Source organism: Oryctolagus cuniculus, chromosome 7, assembly GCF_051225735.1.
Source record: "Oryctolagus cuniculus isolate XC-2025 breed Fujian yellow rabbit chromosome 7, ASM5122573v1, whole genome shotgun sequence".
NCBI classification, from domain to species: Eukaryota; Metazoa; Chordata; class Mammalia; order Lagomorpha; family Leporidae; genus Oryctolagus; species Oryctolagus cuniculus.
In genome coordinates this window covers 145,095,194-145,116,095 of record NC_142873.1, presented here as the reverse complement: position 1 = coordinate 145,116,095, position 20,902 = coordinate 145,095,194, and the positions used below count along the sequence as shown (strand labels likewise).

The 20,902-nt window shown below is 50.1% G+C and overlaps 1 protein-coding gene across 3 annotated transcripts in view; it reads left to right on the top strand.

Moving 5' to 3' along the window:
• The first annotated feature begins 613 nt into the window (after window positions 1-613).
• The window catches only part of WDTC1 (WD and tetratricopeptide repeats 1), an 82,338-nt gene continuing 62,049 nt past the window's right edge, over window positions 614-20,902 (top strand). The window contains exon 1 of one of the 3 annotated variants that reach the window (XM_089301248.1): window positions 614-636. The gene's annotated coding sequence lies outside the window, so the exon portion shown is untranslated. Of the gene's footprint in view, window positions 637-11,748; window positions 11,772-11,832; window positions 12,261-20,902 lie in introns of those variants that run through there. The other 2 variants (XM_089301247.1, XM_089301246.1) reach the window with 2 other exon arrangements.

Here is a 20,902-nt window from a genome sequence, read left to right as displayed (position 1 = left end):
TTTCATGTCGCAGTATTCACGGAATCTCAGGAGATGAGCAAACACCACCCAGGACGCTACCTCCTCTCCAGGCAGGAGGGAGTGTGTGTGCAGTTGTACGCAGGATGGCTGCAGCTTGTTAGGTGAAACTATTACCTGTTGTCTTTATTTGGAAAAAGAGCCAAGTTGACAAGGGATAGGCTCTTGTGCTTTATTTTTAGATATCAACTAGATCGGATTAAGGACTATCTGGGAATCTGGAAAAGCATTGTTTGAGCTGTATCTGTGAGGGTGTTTCCAGAGGAGATTAGCATCGGAATCTGAGTGGCTTAGGTGGGAAAGGCCTGGCCTCAAGGTAGGCGGGCACCATCAATGGGCTGGGCTCTGGAAAGAGTAAGTTCAAAAGGTGAGTTGGTCCCTAGCTCTGAGAGTTGGGATACAGCTGGCTCCTGCCTTGGGCGTCACTTGCTGGCCTTTGCACTCCAGGGCCTGCACCAGCGGCCCCCTTGCTGGGGCTCAGGCCTTCAGCTTCCATCAGAGAGCTACGTCCTTGGGCTCCCTACTTTTGAGACTTCGCACGTGGACCAAGCATCGCTTCCAGCATCCCAGGCCTCCAGCCCGCAGGTGGTCTGTGGTGGGACTCGGCTGCCAGGATTGGTGAGTCAGTTACCCTCCTAAGTCAACCTTCATACACCCCTAAACATCCTATGGCTTGTGTCTCTCTACACAACCCTTACTAAGACAGCTGACTTAAAGAAAACTACTGGAGCCGGCACTCTGGTGGGGTAGGTTAAGCCTCTGCCCGCAGTGCCGGCACCCCATGTGGGCGCTGGTTTGAGTCCTGGCTGCTTCATTTCTGATCTAGCTCCCTGCTAATGGACCTCGGAAAGCAGTGGAAGATGGCCAAAGTGCTTGGGCCCCTGCACCCTCATGGGAGACCCGGAAGAAACTCCTGGCTCCTGGTTTCAGCCTGGCTCAGCCCTGATGTTGCGGCCATTTTGGGAGGAAACCAGTGGGATAGAAGACCTCTCTCTCTCTCTCTCTCTCTCTCTGCCTCTGTCTTCCCTCCTTGTAACTCTTTCAAACAAATAAATCTAATTAAAATTGTTAAAATGGACACCATCATTGTGGTGCAGTGAGTTAAGCTGCTACTTGGGATGCCAGCATCCCATATTGGATCACCAGTTTGAGTCTCAGCTGCTCTATTTCTGATCCAGCTCCCTGCTAATGTGCCTGGGAAAGCAGTGGAGGATGGCCCAAGTCTTTTGGCCCCTAGTCCCAGGTGGGGGACCCAGAAGAAGCTCTTGGCTTTCAGGCTAGCCCAGCCCTGATTATTGTGGCCATTTGGGGACTGAGCCAATATATGGAAGATCTCTTTCTGTCTCTTCTTCTCTGTATCTGTAACTCTGCCTTTCAAATAAATAAATAAATCTTTTTTAAAAAATTAAAAAATAGAAGAAAAATGAGGACAATATGTATGACTGTGCCCACACAGTGGAGTCATGGTAAGGATTAAATAAGATAAACACTAATGCTTGGGAACACACTAAAAGTACTCATTAAATATTAATTATTAATAGTAACCCTAGTTACAGGTACAGAAAATGGTAGAGGATTTCAACCTACATTTTTTTTTTCAGTTTTTTTTTTCCTTTTTTGACAGGCAGAGTTAGACAGTGAGAGATAAAGAGACAGAGAGAAAGGTCTTCCTTTTCATTGGTTCACCCCCTAAATGGCCGCTATGGCCGGTATGCTGCGGCTGGAGCACTGCGCCGATCCACAGCCAGGAGCCAGGTGCTTCCTCCTGGTCTCCCATGTGGGTACAGGGCCCAAGCATCTGGGCCATCCTCCACTGCACTCCTGGGCCACAGCAGAGAGCTGGACTAGAAGAGGAGCGACTGGGACAGAATCCAGCACCCCAACCGGGACTAGAACCCAGGGTGCCGGCGCCGCAGGTGGATGATTAGCCAAGTGAGCCACGGTGCCAGCTGTCACTTTCAAATATACAAATGTTAAAAACAAAAATAGGTCTTCCACAGGAACTGGCAGAAACTCAATTAGTTGAGACATGATTTATAGTCTGAATTGAGAGGGAGTTGGAGGGGCTGCACTGTGGCACAGCAGGTAAAGCCACTGCCTGCAGTGCTCACATCCCATATGGGCACCAGTTCGAGTCCCGGCTGCTCCACTTCCAATCCAGTTCTCTGATATGGCCTGGAGAAACAGTAGAAGATGGCCCCAGTCCTTGGGCCCCTGCACCCGCATGAGAGACCTAAATAAGCTCCTGGCTCCTGGCTTACAATCCAGCTCCCTGCCAACGTGCCTGGGAAAGCAGCAGATGATGGCTCAGTACTGGGAGCCTTGCCACCTATATGGGAGACCCGGATAGATTCTGGTTTCTAGTTTTGCCTTGGCACAGACTTGGCTGTTGCAGGCATTTGTGGAGTGAACCAGCAGATGGAAGATCTCTCTGTATGTCACTCTGCCTTTCAAATAAATAAACACATGTTTTTGTTTTTAAGATTGATTTATTTATTTTGAAAGTCAGAGTTACAGAGAGAGAGAGTGATATTCTGTCCACCGGTTCACTCCCAAATGGTTACAATGGCCAGCATTGGACCAGGCTGAAGCCAGGAGCTTCATCCAGGTCTCCTACATGGATGACAGGGGCCCAAGCTCTCATGCCATCTTCTGCTGTTTTCCCCAGGCCTGTTACAGGGAGTTAGAAAGTGGAGCAGCTGAAACATAACTGGTTACCATATGAGATACTACCCAATGCTGGCTTTACCTGCTGTGCCACAACACTGGCCCCGATAAGTCTTAGAAAAACGAGGGCTCCATCTGTATGGGCTAACTGCCTTTCAAAGGTCCTCCCTCCAAACACCATCACCTGGGGGTTAGGATTTCAGTATCTGAAATTTGGTGGGAATACAAACATTCAGACCGTTACACTAGATTCACTTTTTCATGTGGAATCCAGTTGTTACAGCACTTGTTGGCTTAAACGTCTACCTTTTCAATTCAGTTCAATTCAACTGCCTTTGCTGCTTTATTGAACGTTGATGTGAGTCTTTCCCCGAGTTCTCTACTTGATTTCATTGATGGATTTGGCTATTCTTTCACCAGTACCACAATATCTTAATATTGTAGCTTTAGAGTAAGTCTTGGGGTTGATCAGTGTCAGTCTCCCAATTCAATGGTATTTTAAAATTTGAATTTCATAATTTCACTGTGTTCCACAGCATACTGTGAGTTTCTACTTAGAACTCTTGTTAAGTAGGTGGTGATGTATGGTCTGCCTCATTTACAAGGCATGAAGAGGCTAAAGAACCTGCTCACCCAATAGGTGGTACGCTTGGTTTCTCGGTGCTTCAAGGTACTAACCTGCTCCCTGATAGCCGTGTGCCCTGCTCCTTGCTCTAACATCAGTGAGGTTAACAATGCTTCCTCATTGCACAGCAAAACCCTGGAATTCTGGGGTGAGTGTTTGGTGCAGTGGTTAAGTCGCTGCTTGGAACGCACATGTCCCATATTGGAGTGCCTGGTTCGAGGCCCTGCTTATCCACTTCTGATCCAGCTTCCTGCTGATGCACACTCTGCGAGGCTATAGTTGATGGCTCAAAGTACTCAGGTTCCTGCCACCAACGCGGGCAGACCCAGATGGAGTTCCGGGCTCGTGGCTTTGGCCTGGTGCAGCCCTGGCTGATAAGAGCATTCAGAGAGTGAACCAGTGGACGGAAGGTCTTTCTCCATTCTGCTGGACCTCCCCTTTTTGAGCTTGGTTAGCAGAAGTCATCTCCCTGATTTTGACTAGTGCCAAAGACAGTCTGACCATAGAGAACGAGATTGCCTAAAACCACCAACTTGGAACAATCTGGTGGATGCTGCGAGCTGGTTACTCCAAATTCATTTCTTTTTTTTTAAATTTTTTTATTTTTTATTTATTTTTATTTATTTATTTATTTATTTTGACAGGCAGAGTGGGCAGTGAGAGAGAGAGAGACAGAGAGAAAGGTCTTCCTTTGCTGTTGGTTCACCCTCCAATGGCCGCCGTGGCCGGCGCGCTGCGGCCGGCACACCGCGCTGATCCGATGGCAGGAGCCAGGAGCCAGGTGCTTTTCCTGGTCTCCCATGGGGTGCAGGGCCCAAGCACCTGGGCCATCCTCCACTGCACTCCCTGGCCACAGCAGAGGGCTGGCCTGAAAGAGGGGCAACCGGGACAGAATCCGGCGCCCCGACCGGGATTAGAACCTGGTGTGCCGGCGCCGCTAGGCGGAGGATTAGCCTAGTGAGCCACGGCGCCGGCCCCAAATTCATTTCTTTTCCTTTGTCTCCTCGTGTAAGACAGAGGCTGGTAATGCTAGATAATTGCTCTCAAGACCTTTCCCGACCTATCTTGTGGATAGACGTAGTTACAAGAGATAGTTTGGCAAGTGAGATATAACCAGAAAGCTCTTAGACTTATAAATAACTTTTAAAAAGTCAAAAGCAGCTAGTGCCTCTCCTTTTCCCTGCTCTTCTTATCTGGAACATAATATAATACTTGGTGCCATGGCAGCCATTTTGTAATTACAGTGAAAAACAAAGGATCCTGGAGCAGAAAAAGTAGCAATGAGTTATGTTGAGCACCAGAGCTGATGACAACATCCATCTGCCCCAGGACATCTCATGGCATGCAGAAACGCAGTCTCATATATTTTAGCCCCTGCCAGACAGGTCACATGTTACCTGAAACTAATGGCAGTCGTGGGGCTGGTGCCGTGGCATAGCAGGTAAAGCTGCTACCTGTCGCGATGGCATCGCATATGGGCACCAGTTCCAGATTCTGCTCCCTGCTAATGTGCTGCTGGGAAAGCCGTGGAAGATGGTCCAAGCGCTTGAACCCCTGCCATCCATGTGGGAGACCAGGAGAAGCTCCTGGCTCCTGGCTCTGGCCTGGTACAGCCCCTACTGTTGTGGCCACTTGGGGAGTAAACCATCAGATGGAAGATCTGACTCTCTGTCTCTCCCTCTCTTTCTGTGACACTGCCTGTCAAATAAACAAACTTTAAAAGAAAGAAAGAAAGAAACTACTGCAGCTTTAACTGATCTGCTAATGATTCTAGTGGGGCTATCATCACGTAGACATCAGGCATGGCTGGAGTACCTCTTGGGGATACCACAGAATTCCTTGAGATATTCTCTGGAATGTCCCTGCTGGTGGCAATCATTGCCTTGTTCCGGACGAATTAGAAGGAAAAGGAGACATTTTAGTCTAGGAAAGTGAGGATTAGGGAGGGAAGGGCAGAAGCGTTTCATTACCTGAAGCTCATTTAAGAGTAAATGGGATTATTATGATCACTTCCCACCAAACTGGCCCAGACCTTTTGCCATTTACACAAATATTACCTTATTTAATATACAAAATCCATGTTGTCACAGAGGACAGAGTTGGGACAAGTAAATGGCAGTAGAAACTTTATTAAGAACTGTCTAATGATCAGAGTAATTAAAACAAGGAAATATTGGCTAGGTGTCTGGCATAGAAGCTGCCACTCGGGATGCCCACATCCTATATCAAGAGTTTCTGGGATTAGTCTCACCCACGCTCCTCATGTAGCTCCCTGCAAATAGGACTGGGAGGCAGCAGATGTTGGCTCAAGTACTTGGGTCCCTGCCACCCACATGGGAAACCAGGATGAAGTTCCTGGCACCTGACTTCTGCCTGGCCCATCCCTGGCTGTGGTGGCCAGTTGGGGGAGTGAGCAGCAGATGAAGGATCTCTTTCTCTCTGTCTCTCTGGCACTCTGCCTTCCGAACAAATAAAACAAGGAAATGTGTTACCCTATGAGACAGAAAACTCACTTTCCTGGGAAGGGCTGAGCAGAGACCTGACAAGAGAAGGGAGCTGATTAGGACCCACTTGATTCTAAGATTCAGACTCAAATCTGGGGAGTAAGCTTGCCTAATTCTTTCTTGGCTTGGCCAGGTGGAGTTTTCGAGAGGGAAGATAAATGGGAGTAGGGGAGTGATTCCAGGTGGAGGCAACAGTTTGAACGCAGGTGCATTGCGTGCAGGATAAACTTGGATTCTCTCTATGGGGCAGTAGGATGCGAGTATAGAGTTTGGGTCTACGGCAATTTGAGACTTTAGGCAAGACACCAAATTGTTCTGGGCCACGTTTCTCCTTGGTCAGATAAAGGGACTAACCAAAATCAATGAGTCTCAACCTTTTCTCATGATGACCTAGATTATACTTTACATCTTAAAGTTGTATAGCTGCAAGTCCTAAAGAAAATACAAGGATAGTAACTCTTTTTTTAAAAAAAGATTTGTTGGGGCAGGTGCTGTGTTGCAGCAGATTAAAGCCCTGGCCTGCAGCACCAGTTCGAGTCCCAGTTCTCCACTTCCAATCCAGCAGTAGAAGATGGCCAAGTGCTTGGGCCCAAGCACCTATGTGGGAGAACTGGAAGAAGCTCCTGGCTCCTGGCTTCAGCTTAGCTCTGGCCATTGTGGCCATTTGGGGAGTGAACAGTGGATGGAAGACTTCTCTCTCTCTCTCTCTCACTCTACCTATATCTGTAACTCTATATTTAAATTAATAAAATAAATCTTAAAAAATTATTTGTTTATTGGGGCTGGCACTGCAGTTTATAAGCACCTATAAGGATGCTGCCAGTTTGATTCTCTGCTGCTCCACTTTTTTTTTTTTTTTTTGGACAGGCAGAGTTAGACAGTGAGAGAGAGAGAGAGACAGAGAGAAAGGTCTTCCTTTTTCCATTGGTTCACCCCTCAAGTGGCCACTACAGCTGGCGCCGATCTGAAGCCAGGAGCCAGGTGCTTGTCCTGGTCTCCCATGGGGTGCAGGGCCCAAGCACTTGGGCCATCCTCCACTGCACTCCCGGGCCACAGCAGAGAGCTGGCCTGGAAGAGGAGCAACCAGGACAGAATCCGGTGCCCCAACCGGGACTAGAACCCGGGGTGCTGGCGCCGCAAGGCGGAGGATTAGCCTAGTGAGCCGCGGTGCCGGCCGCTGCTCCACTTCTGATTCAGCTCCCTGCTGATGGCCTGGAAAGGCAGCAGAGGCTGGACCAAGTGCTTGAGCCCCTGCATCCACGTGGGAGACCCTGAGAAAGCTCCTGGCTTCTTGCAGCCATTTGGGGGAGTGAACCAGGTACAGAAGATCTTTCACTCTTTCCTCCTGTTTCTATAACTGCTTTTCAAATAAATAAATCTTTTAAAAAGAGAGAGCCAGAGATCTTCCATCCACTGATTCACTCTCCAAATGGCTGCAATAGCCAGGACTGGGCCAGGCTGAAGCCAAGAACAACTTTGGGGTCTCCCACATGGGTGGCAGGGGTTCAAGCTCTCCCATTTAACTTCTTGTACTTTTCTATCCATATCTGTAAATATCTAAATTTTTATGCTACATCTTACACAAATATAACACTAAACTTTCACTCATATTTTGAACATTTAATCAATTTTTAAAATATTATTTTTATTTATTTGAAAGATAAATGGACAGAGAAAGAGCTCTTCCATTCACTGGTTCACTCTCCAAATGGTCACAGTGACCAGGGCTGGGTTACACTGAAGCCAGAAGCCTGGAATTCCCTCTGTGTCTCCCACAATGATATCAGGGCCCAAGCACTTGGGCCATCATCCACTGCTTTCCTAGGTACATCAGCAAGGAGCTGAATCAGAAACAGAGCAGCTGGAACTGGAACAAGCACTCCCCATATAGGATACCGGGATCATAGGCAGTAGCTTCACCTGCCTTGTGCCACAACGCCAGCCCTAAGATTTATCTGTCTCCATTATATGCATGCAAATCACTGAATTGGTTGTGTAGTACTTCCCTGTATGAATAAACCACAATTCATCCAGCCACTTGCCTACAGAAAGACAGTTAGGTTTTGACCTTCTGCTGTTATCAAAGGGTTGGAAGGCGTGTCCTTGCCCATATCTCTGTGTGCACATGTGCGACAGTTCCTCTAGGGTAATAACAAGTAGAATAGCTGGGTTGGAAAATAAGAGCATCTTCTATTTGAGTTTGCATATGCCTGCTTTTGCCCCAGAGTCAAATCAGGAGATGAAAATGGTATACATACCTCTCAGCTATAGATATTTTGAGATGAACTTAAGAGCGAGCTTTCTAACTGATAGAGCTGGGCTACTCTGGGAGTTTGTGAGCTCTGTCTCTGATAGTATTCATGTATGGAGAGTTAGAGAGAGAAGAGAGAGCACACGAGTGAGTATGAGAGCACAGGAAAGTACCTGGTAGGAAATAAGTGACCAGAGGCCAGTGCTGTGGCACGGGGGGTTAAGCTGCTGCCTGCAGTGCCAGCATCCCATATGGGCACTGGTTTGAGTCCCAGCTGCTCCACTTGCAATCCAACTCCCTGCTGATGTGCCTAAGAAAGCAGCAGAGATTGGCTCACATGCTTGGGCCTCTGCACCCATGTGAGAGACCTGGAAGAAGCTCCTGGCTCCTAGCTTCAGTCTGGCCCGGTTCCGGCCATTGTGGACATTTGGGGTGTGAATCAGCAGATGGAAGATTTTTCCCTCTGTGTCTCTGCTTCTGCCTCTCCTCTGTAACTCCATCTTTCAAATAAAATGAATCTAGAAAAAAGGAAATAATCCATCAATATGAGCTGCAGCTATTATTCATTAATAATCTTAATCTTCCTGTCATCCACTCCCTACCAACTAAAGTTCCTTTTTTTTTTTTTTTTTTTTTTGACAGGCAGAGTGGACAGTGAGAGAGAGAGAGAGACAGAGAGAAAGGTCTTCCTTTGCCGTTGGTTCACCCTCCAATGGCTGCCGTGGCCGGCGCACCACGCTGATCCGAAGCCAGGAGCCAGGTACTTCTCCTGGTCTCCCATGGGGTGCAGGGCCCAAGCACTTGGGCCATCCTCCACTGCACTCCCGGGCCACAGCAGAGAGCTGGCCTGGAAGAGGGGCAACCGGGACAGAATCTGGCGCCCCGACTGGGACTAGAACCCGGTGTGCCGGCGCCGCAAGGCGGAGGATTAGCCTAGTGAGCCGCGTCACCAACCTAAAGTTCCTTCTAACAACAAATATTTACTGAGTATGCCCTAGGCTGTGCTAGGAGTATCAGAAAAGTCATGTACCCTTCCCAACCTGTGTTTCTGATATCTTCTGTGACCTTGCCAGCTTAGAACAAAGGTTTAAAATGAGGGTTCTGGATTAGAATAATATGGATTTAAAAATTTATTTATTTTCATTTTATTTCAAAGAGAGAAAGAGATGGAGAAAGATCTACTAATTCACATTCCAAATGCCCACAACAGCCCCAGCTGGGCCACTCTGAAGCCAGGAGCCCAGAACTCCATCCAGGTCTCCCATGTGGGCGGGGCAGGGACCCAAGTACTTGAGCCATCATCTGCTGCCTCCCAGGACGAGCATTAGCAGGGAGCCAAATAGGAAGAAGAGGAGCCCAGATTCAAACCAGGCTTTCCACTATAGGATGTGGGCACTGCAGGCAGCAATTTAAACCACTGTGCCAAACTCCCACCTCATAATCTGCGTTTTAATCCTGACTGTACTACTTTCTAATCACGTGACTGTGGAGCATTGCTTAATCCACTGGTAAGCACTTGTCTCCCATGATTAAGTATTCACAAAATGTTTGCTACTATTCATCTTATTTGACCTGACCATGGGGATTTATGGATTTATGATCTCAAAGCTTTCTTCTAGTACTTCAGTCTAGGATTTAAAAAAAAAATTATTTATTTGTGAGACAGAGAGAGGGAGAGATAGAGTAAGAGGTCTTCCATTTGCTGGTTCAATCCCCCTAAATGGCTGCAACAGCTGGAGCTGGGCCAATCTGAAGCCAGGAGCCAGGAGCTTCATCTGGGTCTCCCACATGCATGCAGGGACCCATGCATCTGGGCCATCTTCCACTGCTTTCCCAGACCATTAACAGAGAGCTGGGTCAGAAGTGGAGCAGCTTGGACACGAACCGGTGCCCATACAGGATGCTGGGGCCACAGGCAGAGGCTTTACCCACTACGCCACAGCCCCAGCCCAGGCTATGATTTTTAGATATGCAGTGGAATAGTTTTGGGGGAGAGATCAGGAAGAATGGTCCACATTTTTAGGAGAAAACATACAAGACTTGGTGAGGTGCATTCACAAGGGTAGGTTCCCACTCCTCACATGGGGAAAATCCCCTTTTGGGAGACCACATACTAAATTCGTACTCGTGATATTTGCAGAATTGGGGGAGAAAAGCAGATCAGAGTGATAAACATGGTGTTAGGCTGTCATGAAACACAAACACCAGGTTAGGGAAAGGGTTTATTGGGGAAAACCAGCAGGCTGGAGGCAAGGGGCGAAGAAGGAAAAAGAGAAGGAGAGTATAAGAGAGAGAGAGAGAGACAGAGGAGAGGAGCTAGCGAGGAGAGAACAGAGAGCGCAGGGAAGAGAGAGGGAGAGCACGCCGCGTGTTCAGGAACAGGTCCTTTTAAAAATTTTCCGGAGGGCGGGCAGGGAACCAGGAGCAGTGAATCCCATTAAGATGGGGGTGGAGCTTGACACCCGGGTGGTTGGGCCATGTGGCCACCTGGCTTCCCACAATGGCGGTGGGGGTTAGAGCCTAGGATGGCGTCAGGGTGTAGATTGCACCATAGATAAAACTGCACCATTTTCCTAACACATGGGACAAACAGTACAAATGCTAAATATAAGGGGCTTTCAAAGTTCATGGAGAAAATTGCTTATCCATGTATAGATTTCCCATAACATACATTCCATTATCTTTTGAAGACTCTTGGATTCAAAAAAAATTTTTTTGCACCAAAATACTTATCTTCTAAATTCAGTTTCCTGCGACCTTTCTGAAGCACCCTCGAAGGTTCGTCCTCCGAGGGGTGCGTGCTGCCCGGTTTTCACGAGGGCCAGGCTGTGTTCAAAGACCGAGACTGGCGCCAGGCCCGTGAGCTTGATTCCCAACTTGCTTCCTTCTCAATTATGTGACCCTGAGCAAGTTTGCTTTTAACCTCCTTATGCTTTAAGTTCCTCTTTGGGAAGCCAGGGACTGTACCCAATAGTGTGAATAAAAGCAAACTGCTCTCCTCATCTGACAGATGACAGACACCCTCCCGAGGAGCGATGTCTCCCCTCTCAGAAGGTGAGGACAAGGTCTTTTTCTGACTGGAGATTCCTCGTGCGGAACCCTGGTCTGCGTCTTCAGAAGTGAAGCGCTTTACCTCCCTCATCACCTTGAACTTCCTCAGAGAGGAGGGTGTCACCTTCATCAGACCTCAGAGGAACAGCGGGTACCCCCAAGTCTCGCCCATCGTCCTGGGGGTTCCCAGAGTGTGGCTGCTCCCCTCCAGGCCACCAGTGTAGGGCCGATTCCTTCCTGTCCTCTAGGCCCAAGAGGCATGAGTTTACTTCAGCAGCCCCCAGAGCAGGAAGGTGTAGACTGGGGCTCGGATCTTGGGACGCTAGTCTAAAGGGGTCCTGTAGCCCAGAGGCACATGAAAGTCTTGTGTGTTTCCTGGGGACTCTGAGGGGCTCTAGACTAGCGTGCGTGTGGGTGTCCCACAAGTGGTGTGAGGGAGTATTTCCCGCGGCGGTGGAGGGGGGTGGTGCGTCTGGGTAACTAATGGCAACAGGGTTGGGCGAGCCCGCTCCGGAGGAGCTCCCTGACGGCGAAAAACTACGACTCCCAGGATGCCCCGGGGCAAAGCCAGGCTTTCCCGCCCGCCCACTGGCTGCCGGTCCCTGGAGCGGCGAAGCGGATTGGCCGCGGCGGAGCGGGGCTCCCCCACTAGCAGGTTAGTAGGCGCCGCCGGCAGCAGACGTTGACCGGGCGCGGAGTGGGGGGGCACGGTGGGGGGGGCCCAGCTCGCCATTCTGGAAGCGGCCCGGCGCCGTCTCCGTAGCGTAGCCGCCGGCGGTGAAGCGCGGGGCAGGGGCGGAGACTGCGTGGCGCAGGCGCGGTGCGGGGCTTCTCCTGGGTCCCCAGACAGCTGGAGGAGATAAACAGAGGAGGAGGAGGGAGGGGAGTGCGTGTGTGAGAGCGCGCGAGGGAGTGTGAGTGTGTGTGAGCGCGGGTGTGAGGCGGTGCGCAGGGGCGGGCGGAGGCGCTGTCCGGCCCCGGCCAGGCGCCGGGCGGGGAGCATGGGAAGGGGCTAGAGCTGCCTGGGCCCCCAGCCCCCTTCCCGGGATCCGCGCCCGCACTCCCGGGAGAGGGGCCGGGCCCCCCGGACGGACATGGGCTCCTGAAGTTGCGCTGCCGCTGGTTCGGGGAAGAGACCTGACAGGTACGGGTCGCCGCCGCCCCCTGCTCTCCGCGGGCTCCTAGGCGGGGACCGGCTCCCGCAGCTCCGGCACACGGGCCGCCCGCTCTGGGCCGGCTCCAGCCCTGCCGGCCTGGGGGCCTGAGCCGGCCCGCCTCGGAGCCCCGGGGTGTCCCGAGAAGGGGGCAGGCCTCGTTGGGGCGGAGGGGCAGAGCGGGCGGGGGCGGGGTGGGGGCAGAGGACTGGCCGGGACGCGGAGGGAAGGCAGTGGGAGTCCCGGGAGGCACTGCCGAGAGAGAGGTGGAAGTCGTCCCACTACGGGACTCTCGCGGAGTTTTTGTTTGACATCTGATCTGGCGCGGGTCTCAGGAAGAAGGGGGCAGGTGAAAGTGCCGGGAGGCTAGCAGTGACCTGACCTGCTCCTTAGCTTCCCCCACCCCCTCACCCCTCACCCCTCTCCTCTCTCTCCCTCTCTCTCTCTCTTTTCCTCTTTCTCCCCCGTGTGTTGTGGTCAGGCTTCTGGCAGCCGCAGATGCCTTCCAGCGACCCATCCTGGCACTAAACTGAACTTTGCCACGGTGTTTCCACCAGGCCATTGCAGTGGCTGGGGAGGGCCTCTGCCCTCCTCTCGGGAATTGGGTACCCACTTCAAAGGGAAACTAGGGAGTGAGGAGAGAGAAGGTAGCGCACCAGTGGGGCTCGGTTCTTGGGACTGGACGCTGCCGTGGGACACCCCCTTGCCAGCTCGGTGCCCTCTGGCTTTCTGCCCCTCGCAGTGCGCCAGCAGGGCTTCTGGAGAAGAGGTATCAGGGCTAAGGACTAATGTCTGGCAGCATGGAAAGGCTGCCTGCCGAGAGCTCTCCTGTGACTTTCACCTGCCGAGGCAGTGGTAGAGAGAGCAGCTTGGAAGTTCCCTCCTCAGCTCGGAGTTGAGAAGCCTGGTAGGGCGGCTGTGCCGTCTCCGTGTGTGCCAGGGGTGAGGTGTGTGATCAGGGTAAAGCGGTGGTGAACACAGCCTCAGACCGATTTGAGAAGACAACTCTTCTGAGGGTGCCTTCTGACGCAAGACCTGATAAAGCCCACATGGTGCACAGGAGTGTCCGCGGTCCGCACCAAGCTTTTCTTTTGCTACTTTACAGCCCTTGAGTGGCCAGGCTCTGCCAACTGTGGTGAAGGAACTGCCCAAGACTACTTCTGGTTTGAGTTCTGGCTGACTCTGCAATTCCTGTGCCTTTAGAAGGCTTGAATGGGATCTTTGCTGTTGAATGTCATACCCAGATCCTCTGGAACAGAGCAAGGAGTAACTTCTTTGGGCTGCACTGAGACCAGCAGTGGATCTCTTCTTTGCAGCTTGTTGTGTTTTATTGGCAGGCAAGAAACAACCTTTTCTGTTACAGTTGCCACTGGGCTGCTTTAAGTCTGGGGTCCTGCTGTTACTCTTGCAACTTATTTTGGAGACACAGGTTCAAGTCATATCTCAATTTGCAGTGTTTTTTCTGCAGAATGACTGAGCGCGGTCCATATTTCTGCCTGGTGCTCTCAATCACCGTCACAGAGGGAAAGAGAATGTATGTATTGATTATGAGGATGGTTTTCACAACAGTTTGCCAGTTTTGAGCTTTAGAGTTGTCATGCAATTGGCAGATTTCCTAGCTGAAAGGAATTCAGTATTGACTCGCTGAGAGTGTTTTCACACACCTGGACTTCAGGACCTGGGAGGTCACAACTGACGATCTTTTTTTTTAAAGATATATTTATTTTATTTGAAAGGCAGAGTTACAGAGAGAGAGATGGAGAGAGAGAGCCTCTATCCACTTATTCACTCTCCAAATGGCCCCAATGATCAGGGCTAGGCCAGGCTGGAGCTAGGATCTAGGAACTCCATCTTGGTCTCCCACATGGGTAGCCGGGGCCCAGGTACTTGGGCCATCTCTCGCTGCTTTCCCAGGTGCATTAGCAGGGAGCTGGATCAGAAGTGGCTCATATAGGATGCCAGCATTGCAAGTGGTAGCTTAACATGCTATGCCACAATGCTGTCCCCACCGCTGACCATCTTGAAGCCCACTACCAGACATCTATGAATTGTGAGGGGCCGCCTGCTGAGGAGGGTACAGACTGTGACTTGTTCTTTTAATTATTTTTTAAATACTTATTTATTGGCGCTGGTACTGTAGCGTAGCAGGTAAGGTGCTGGCATCCCATAAGGGCACTTGTTCGAGTCCCAGATGCTGGACTTCCAGTCCCACTCCCGCTAATGCACCTGGAAAAGCAGTGGAAGATGGCCCAAGTACTTGGGCCCCTGCACCCAGTTGGGTGACCTGGAAGAAGCTTTTGGCTACTGGTTCCTGGCTTTGTGTAGAAGATTCATTCTCTCTCTCTCTCTGTCTCTGTCTCTCATCCTCTCTCTTATTCTGCCTTTCAAATAAATGAATCTTAAAAAAAAATGTTTATTTATTTATTTGAAAGGCAGAGAGAGAGAGAGAGAGAGAGAGATCTTTCTGCTGTTTCACTCTACAAATGGCCGCAAAGGCTGGGCCTGGGACAGGCCAGGAACCTGGAACTCCATCTGGCTCTCCCCAGGTAGCAGTGGCCAAAGTACTAGAGCCATCTTTTACTGCCTTCCCAGGTGCCTTACCAGGGAGCTGAATTGGAAACAGAGCAGTCAGGACTCAGCTGGCACGCCAGTATGGAATGCTGGCACACAAATGGTGGCTTAACCTGCTGTGTCAGAGCACTGGCCCTTAATTATTTTTATTTTAAAATTAGGGAAGATGGCCCACATGCACAGTTCTGGGTCGAGAGAGGGGACCGCAGACAACATATCATTTGGTGATACTGTCTTCTTTGCGCCACTGGTTTAGTGACCTGTCCAGTTTCCATCCTCTCATCCTCATTGTTCAGATCTTCCACTGGGTCTTCGGGCTGCCACTGTAAATTGCTGGATCCACAGAACCTTGCACGTAGCTATCACCACTTTTTTTTTTAATACATTTTTTTTAAAGATTTGTTTTATTTACTTGAAAGACAGAGTTACAGAGAGAGGTAGAGACAGAGGGAGAGAGGTCTTTCCTCCACTGGTTCACTCCCCAGATGGCCACAACAGCCGGAGCTGCGCCTATCTGAAGCCAGGAGCCAGGAGCTTCCACCGGGTCTCCCACACTTGTGCAGGGGCCCAAGGACTTGGGCCATCTTCTACTGCTTTCCCAAGGCCATAGCAGAGAGCTGGATTGGAAGAGGAGCAGCCGGGTCTTGAACTGGCACCCATATGGGATGCTAGCGCTTCAGGTGATAGCATTAACCTGTTGCACCTAAGCACCAGCCCCGCTATCACCTCTTAAAAAAAAAAAAAAGATTTATGTATTTATTTGAAAGGCAGAGTTACAGAGGCAGAGAGAGAGAGAGAGGGGTCCTCCCTCTACAGGTTCACTCCCCAAATGACCGCAATGGCCAGAGCTGGGCCGATCCAAAGCCAGGATCCTGGCGCTTCTTCTAGGTCTCCCACGCGGATGAGGGGCCCAAGGACTTGAGCCATCTTCCACTGCTTTCCCAGGCCATAGCAGAGAGCTGGATCATAAGTGGAGCAACTGGGACTCGAACTGATGCCCATATGGGATGCCACCACTTTACCCGCTACACCACAGCACCAGCCCCTAGCTATCACCTCTTGAAAAACCAAGTCCTTGAAATTGCTATGAGAAACCAGCCCCTTGATTTTTTTTCTTAAGATTTATTGTTTACTTGAAAGTCAGAGTTACGCAGAGAGAGGAGAGGCAGAGAGAGGTCTTCCACCCAACTGGTTTACTGCCCAGTTGGCTGCAATAGCCGGAGCTGTGCCAATCCGAAGCCAGGAGCCAGGGGCTTCTTCTGGGTCTCCCACATGGGTGCAGGAGCTCAAGGATTTGGGTCATCTGCTGCTGCTATCCCAGGCCATAGCAGAGAGCAGGATTGGAAGTGGAGCTGCCGAGATGTGAACCGGCACCCATGGGTTGCTGGCACTGCAGGCGGTGGCTTTACATGCTACGCCATAGCGCCAGCCCCATCCCCTTGATTTTAAGATTTATTTTTAGGCACTGGCATTGTGGTGTAGCAGGTAAAGCCACCTCCTAGAATGCCAACATCCCATATGGGCCCTGGTTTGTGTCTTGATTGCTCCACTTCGGATCCAGCTCCCTGCTAATGGCCTGGCGAAAACAGTGGAGAGTAGCCCAGGTGCTTGAGAGACCTAGATGAAGCTTCTGGCTTTGGCCTGGCCCAGCTCTGGTTCTTACTGCCAAATGGTGAGTGAACCAGCAGATAGAAAATCTCTCTTTCCTGTTCTGCCTTTCAAATAAATAAATCTTAATTATAAGTATACCAGCTATAGTCTTTATCTTGGCCTATAAGGGTCTGTATTGTCAGCAAGGGCTTATATGTTTGAAAAAAAAAAAAAAAAAAAAAGATTTATTTACCTGAAAGGAAGAGTTGCAAAGAGAGGCATCTTCCATCCACTGGTTTACCTTTCAGGTCACTGCAATAACCAGGGCTGGGCCAGGCTGAAGCCTGGAGCTTGGAACTCCATCTGTGTCTCCTATGATAGCAGGGGCCCAGGCACTCTGGCAACGCTGCTGCCTTCTCAGGCACATTGACGGGCTGGATGGGAAGTGGAGCAGCCAGGTCAGGAACTGGCACTCACCTGGGATGCCAGCATCACAGGCAGCTGTTTAACCTGCGCCACTACACTGGCCCCAGTCCCTTGATACTGTTTCATTCTGGCTGTTTTACTTTGAGAAGTATTTACCACTTGGAGTATATCCCAAGAAGTGACTGCCATTTATTGAGGGTCTAAAAATGTTGAGCTTGATACTAGGTAGTATTCTTTATCTAATTTAAGTCTGTTGTTTATCCTGTGAGGTGAGAATCATTTTTCCTACTATTCAGATGAAGAAACTTTTTTTTTTTTTTTTTTGACAGGCAGAGTGGACAGTGAGAGAGAGACAGAGAGAAAGGTCTTCCTTTTTGCCGTTGGTTCACCCTCCAATGGCCGCCGCGGCCGGCGCACCGTGCTGATCCAATGGCAGGATCCAGGTACTTATCCTGGTCTCCCATGGGGTGCAGGGCCCAAGGACTTGGGCCATCCTCCACTGCACTCCCTGGCCACAGCAGAGAGCTGGCCTGGAAGAGGGGCAACCGGGACAGAATCCGGCACCCCGACCGGGACTAGAACCCGGTGTGCCGGTGCCGCAAGGCGGAGGATTAGCCTAGTGAGCCGCGGCACCGGCCTCAGATGAAGAAACTTTCAGAAAGGTTAAGAAACTTACTTAATCACACGGCTAGTATGAGAAAATGGGAATTTACCCCCAAGCATGTCTGCTCTGTGACACTGAGCTGCCTCTGGGACTGTGACACATGAGGGAGAGCCGAGAAGATCAAGGCTGAGAGCTGGGGAACACAATACCTGCCTTCAGAGACTTGCAGCATTGTCAAGAGAGCTGGTCTTTCTCTTTGTGAGTCTAGAAGGCAGAGTCAGGATTAAAGGACAGAAATTCCCAAAGAGTAGGCTTTGGTTTGACATGAAAGAATTTGGCCAAGTACTAACCAGGGCCAACCCTGCTTAGCTTCTGAGATCAGACTAGATGAAGTGAGTTTGGGGTAGTATGGCCATAGATGAGTACTTGGTTTTCTGAAAGCAAAATGGGCTGCCTTGTAAGAGAGTGAGTTACCCATCATTGTAAGTATTCAAGTACAGGCTTTGCTGCTACTTACCAAGATATGGTGGGGGGGCGTCATACTTATGTAGGTAATGGTACTCCATGATCTTTTAGTATTTAAAGTCTGTGATTCTGTGGAATGATATGAAACATTTTATCTGTAAAAAATTGACATATATATTAATTACCTACTGGTTACTTGCTAGACACTTTCTATAATATTTCTTTTAATTCTCAGAAAACCTCTGTAAAGTAGCAATTATCGGCCGGCGCCGCGGCTCACTAGGCTAATCCTCCGCCTTGCGGCACCGGCACACCGGGTTCTAGTCCCGGTCGGGGCGCCGGATTCTGTCCCGGTTGCCCCTCTTCCAGGCCAGCTCTCTGCTGTGGCCAGGGAGTGCAGTGGAGGATGGCCCAAGTGCTTGGGCCCTGCACCCCATGGGAGACCAGGATAAGTACCTGGATCCTGCCATTGGATCAGCACGGTGCGCCGGCCACAGCGCGCCAGCCGCGGCGGCCATTGGAGGGTGAACCAACGGCAAAGGAAGACCTTTCTCTCTCTGTCTCTCTCTCTCACTGTCCACTCTGCCTGTCAAAAAAAAAAAAAAAAAAAAAGTAGCAATTATCATTATCCCCACTTTACCTATGAGGAAACTGAGGCTCTCAAAAGTTGAGAATATGCTGAGATTAGGCAGCTAGTGATGGTGGGGCTGATATTTGAGTCCATGTCTGCCCCTTCTCGGCCTTGTGACCTAGACTGAGTCGTGTGCTCTGAGCTATGGTTTCCTTCTCTGTAAAATGAGGCTGTGATAGTACTTGCCTTATAGACGGTTTAGGAGGACAGAAGGACATAATGTGTGCTTCTCAGCAGACCTCCCCAATTGCCCTTGAGACTTGGGCTTGGGCTGAAGGAGACTACCACCTTGGCTTCCTCAGGGTGGATGCAGGCCTGCCTGGAGCCCTGCGAGGCTGGGACTCATTCTTTGTGCTATTAGTAATAGTTGCAGACTCCTCAAAGGGCTTTGTGGCATTTGTGACTAATACCTTAAAAACTTGAAGCCTGGTCTAAGGGGAGGATTCAGCCAACAGGTCAGAGTGTAGGTGGCAGTGTCAGAGCCCTGGCCAAGGAAAACGCTTAGCCATTCCAGTAGAGCCGGAGTCAGGGCTCACCATTTGTTTTTATGTTTACTATCTTTTAGGATGAACAAGGTCACAACTACTAGAGCTGTGCCAGAGCTGCTAGAGCGATGCCAAGAATAATGACCCTTAATCCTCCCTGTGGCCATCTGGGGAGGTATTAACCCCATTTTCTTGGGGGGCGGGCAGGATCATATCTTGCCCATGTGCTGTCCAGGGGCTCTTGAGGGTGGAATCTCTGCCTTATTCATAACCCCTAGATGTATTTTCAGAAGGAATAAAGTTGCTTATCTCTGACCCTTTTAGGGAGCCTTTCTCAGAATGGGAGCCAGGCATTTCTGATTGGGGGGCCTTCATAAGGCTTGAGTGCCGAGTGCCTACCTGGTTGCCTCGGACTCATGCCCCTGGATGTGGCCCAGCTGCAACTGAGATAGAAAGGAAGTTATCTTCAAAATCATTGGCTTGGTTTACCTTCACCTTCCTACTAAGACTGGAGTTAGAGGGTGGAACTTCAAAGACTTTCCTTTAAGAGGTACTCTGAATTGTGCCAGAGCTCAGAAAGATGCCAGTAAAAAGTTGATACTCCTTAAAAAAAAATAATTATTTGTTTGAAAGACTGGGTAACAGAGGGAGGAACACAGAGAGAGATGTTCCATATGCTAAATCACTCCCCAAAGGACCACAAACAGCCATGTCTGGACCAGGCCAAAGCCAGGAACTAGGAACTCCATCCTGGTCTCCCACATGTGTGGCAGGGACCCAAATACTTGAGCCATCTTCTGCCTTCCTGGCCACATTGGCCCCTAAAAGTGGATACCTTTTTTTTGAAAGGCAAAATTATACACAGAGATCTTCCACCCTCTTTTTCACTCCCCAAATGCTGCAATTGCACCAGAAGCTAGAACTTCATCTGGGTCTCCCTAATGAGTGGCAGGGGCCCAAGCACTCTGGCCATCTTCTGCTGCCTTCTCAAGGGCATTAGCAGAGAGCTAGATTAGAAGCGGAACAGCTGGGGACCAGCCTTGTGGCATAATAGGTAAAGCCACCGCCTGTGACATCAGAATCCCATATGGGCACTGGTTCAAGTACCAGCTGCTCCACTTCCAATTCAGCTCCCTGCCAATGAGCCTGGGAAAACAGTGGTGGATGTCCCAAGTCCTTGGGCCCCTGCACCAATGTGGAAGACCCAGATGAAATTCATAGCTCCTGGCTTTGAACTGGCCCAACTCTGGCCGTTGCAGCCATTTAGGGAGTGAACCTGTGGATGGATGACCTCTCTCTCTAGCTCTGCTTTTCAAACAAATAAATAAATCAGGGCTGGCGCTTTGGTTGGTGGGTAAAGCTACTGCCTGCTGTGCCCAGCATCCCATATGGGCATTGGTTCAAGTCCTGGCTGCTCCGCTTCCTATCAGCTCTCTGCTATGGCCTAGGAAAGCAATGAAAGATGGCCCAAGTCCTTGGGCCCCTCCACCCACATGGGAGACCCAGAATAAACTTCTGGCTTCTGGCTTCAGATCAGTGCAACTCTGGCTGTTGCGGCCATCGGGGGAGTGAACCTTTTCTCTTTCTCTTTCTTATTCTCTGCCTCTGCCTCTCTGTTACTCTGCCTTTCAAATAAAAAATAAATAACTCTTTTAAAAAATAAATTTTAAAAAAATCTCTTTTTTTTTTTTTTTTAATTTGAGAGGTAGAGTTACAAAGATAGAGACAGAGAGAAAGGTCTTCCATTCACTGGTTCATTCCCAACATAGCCACAACAGCCAGAGCTGGGCTGATCCAAAGCCAGGAGCCAGGAGCTTCTTCCGGATCTCCCATGCAGGTGCAGGGGTCCAAGCACTTAGA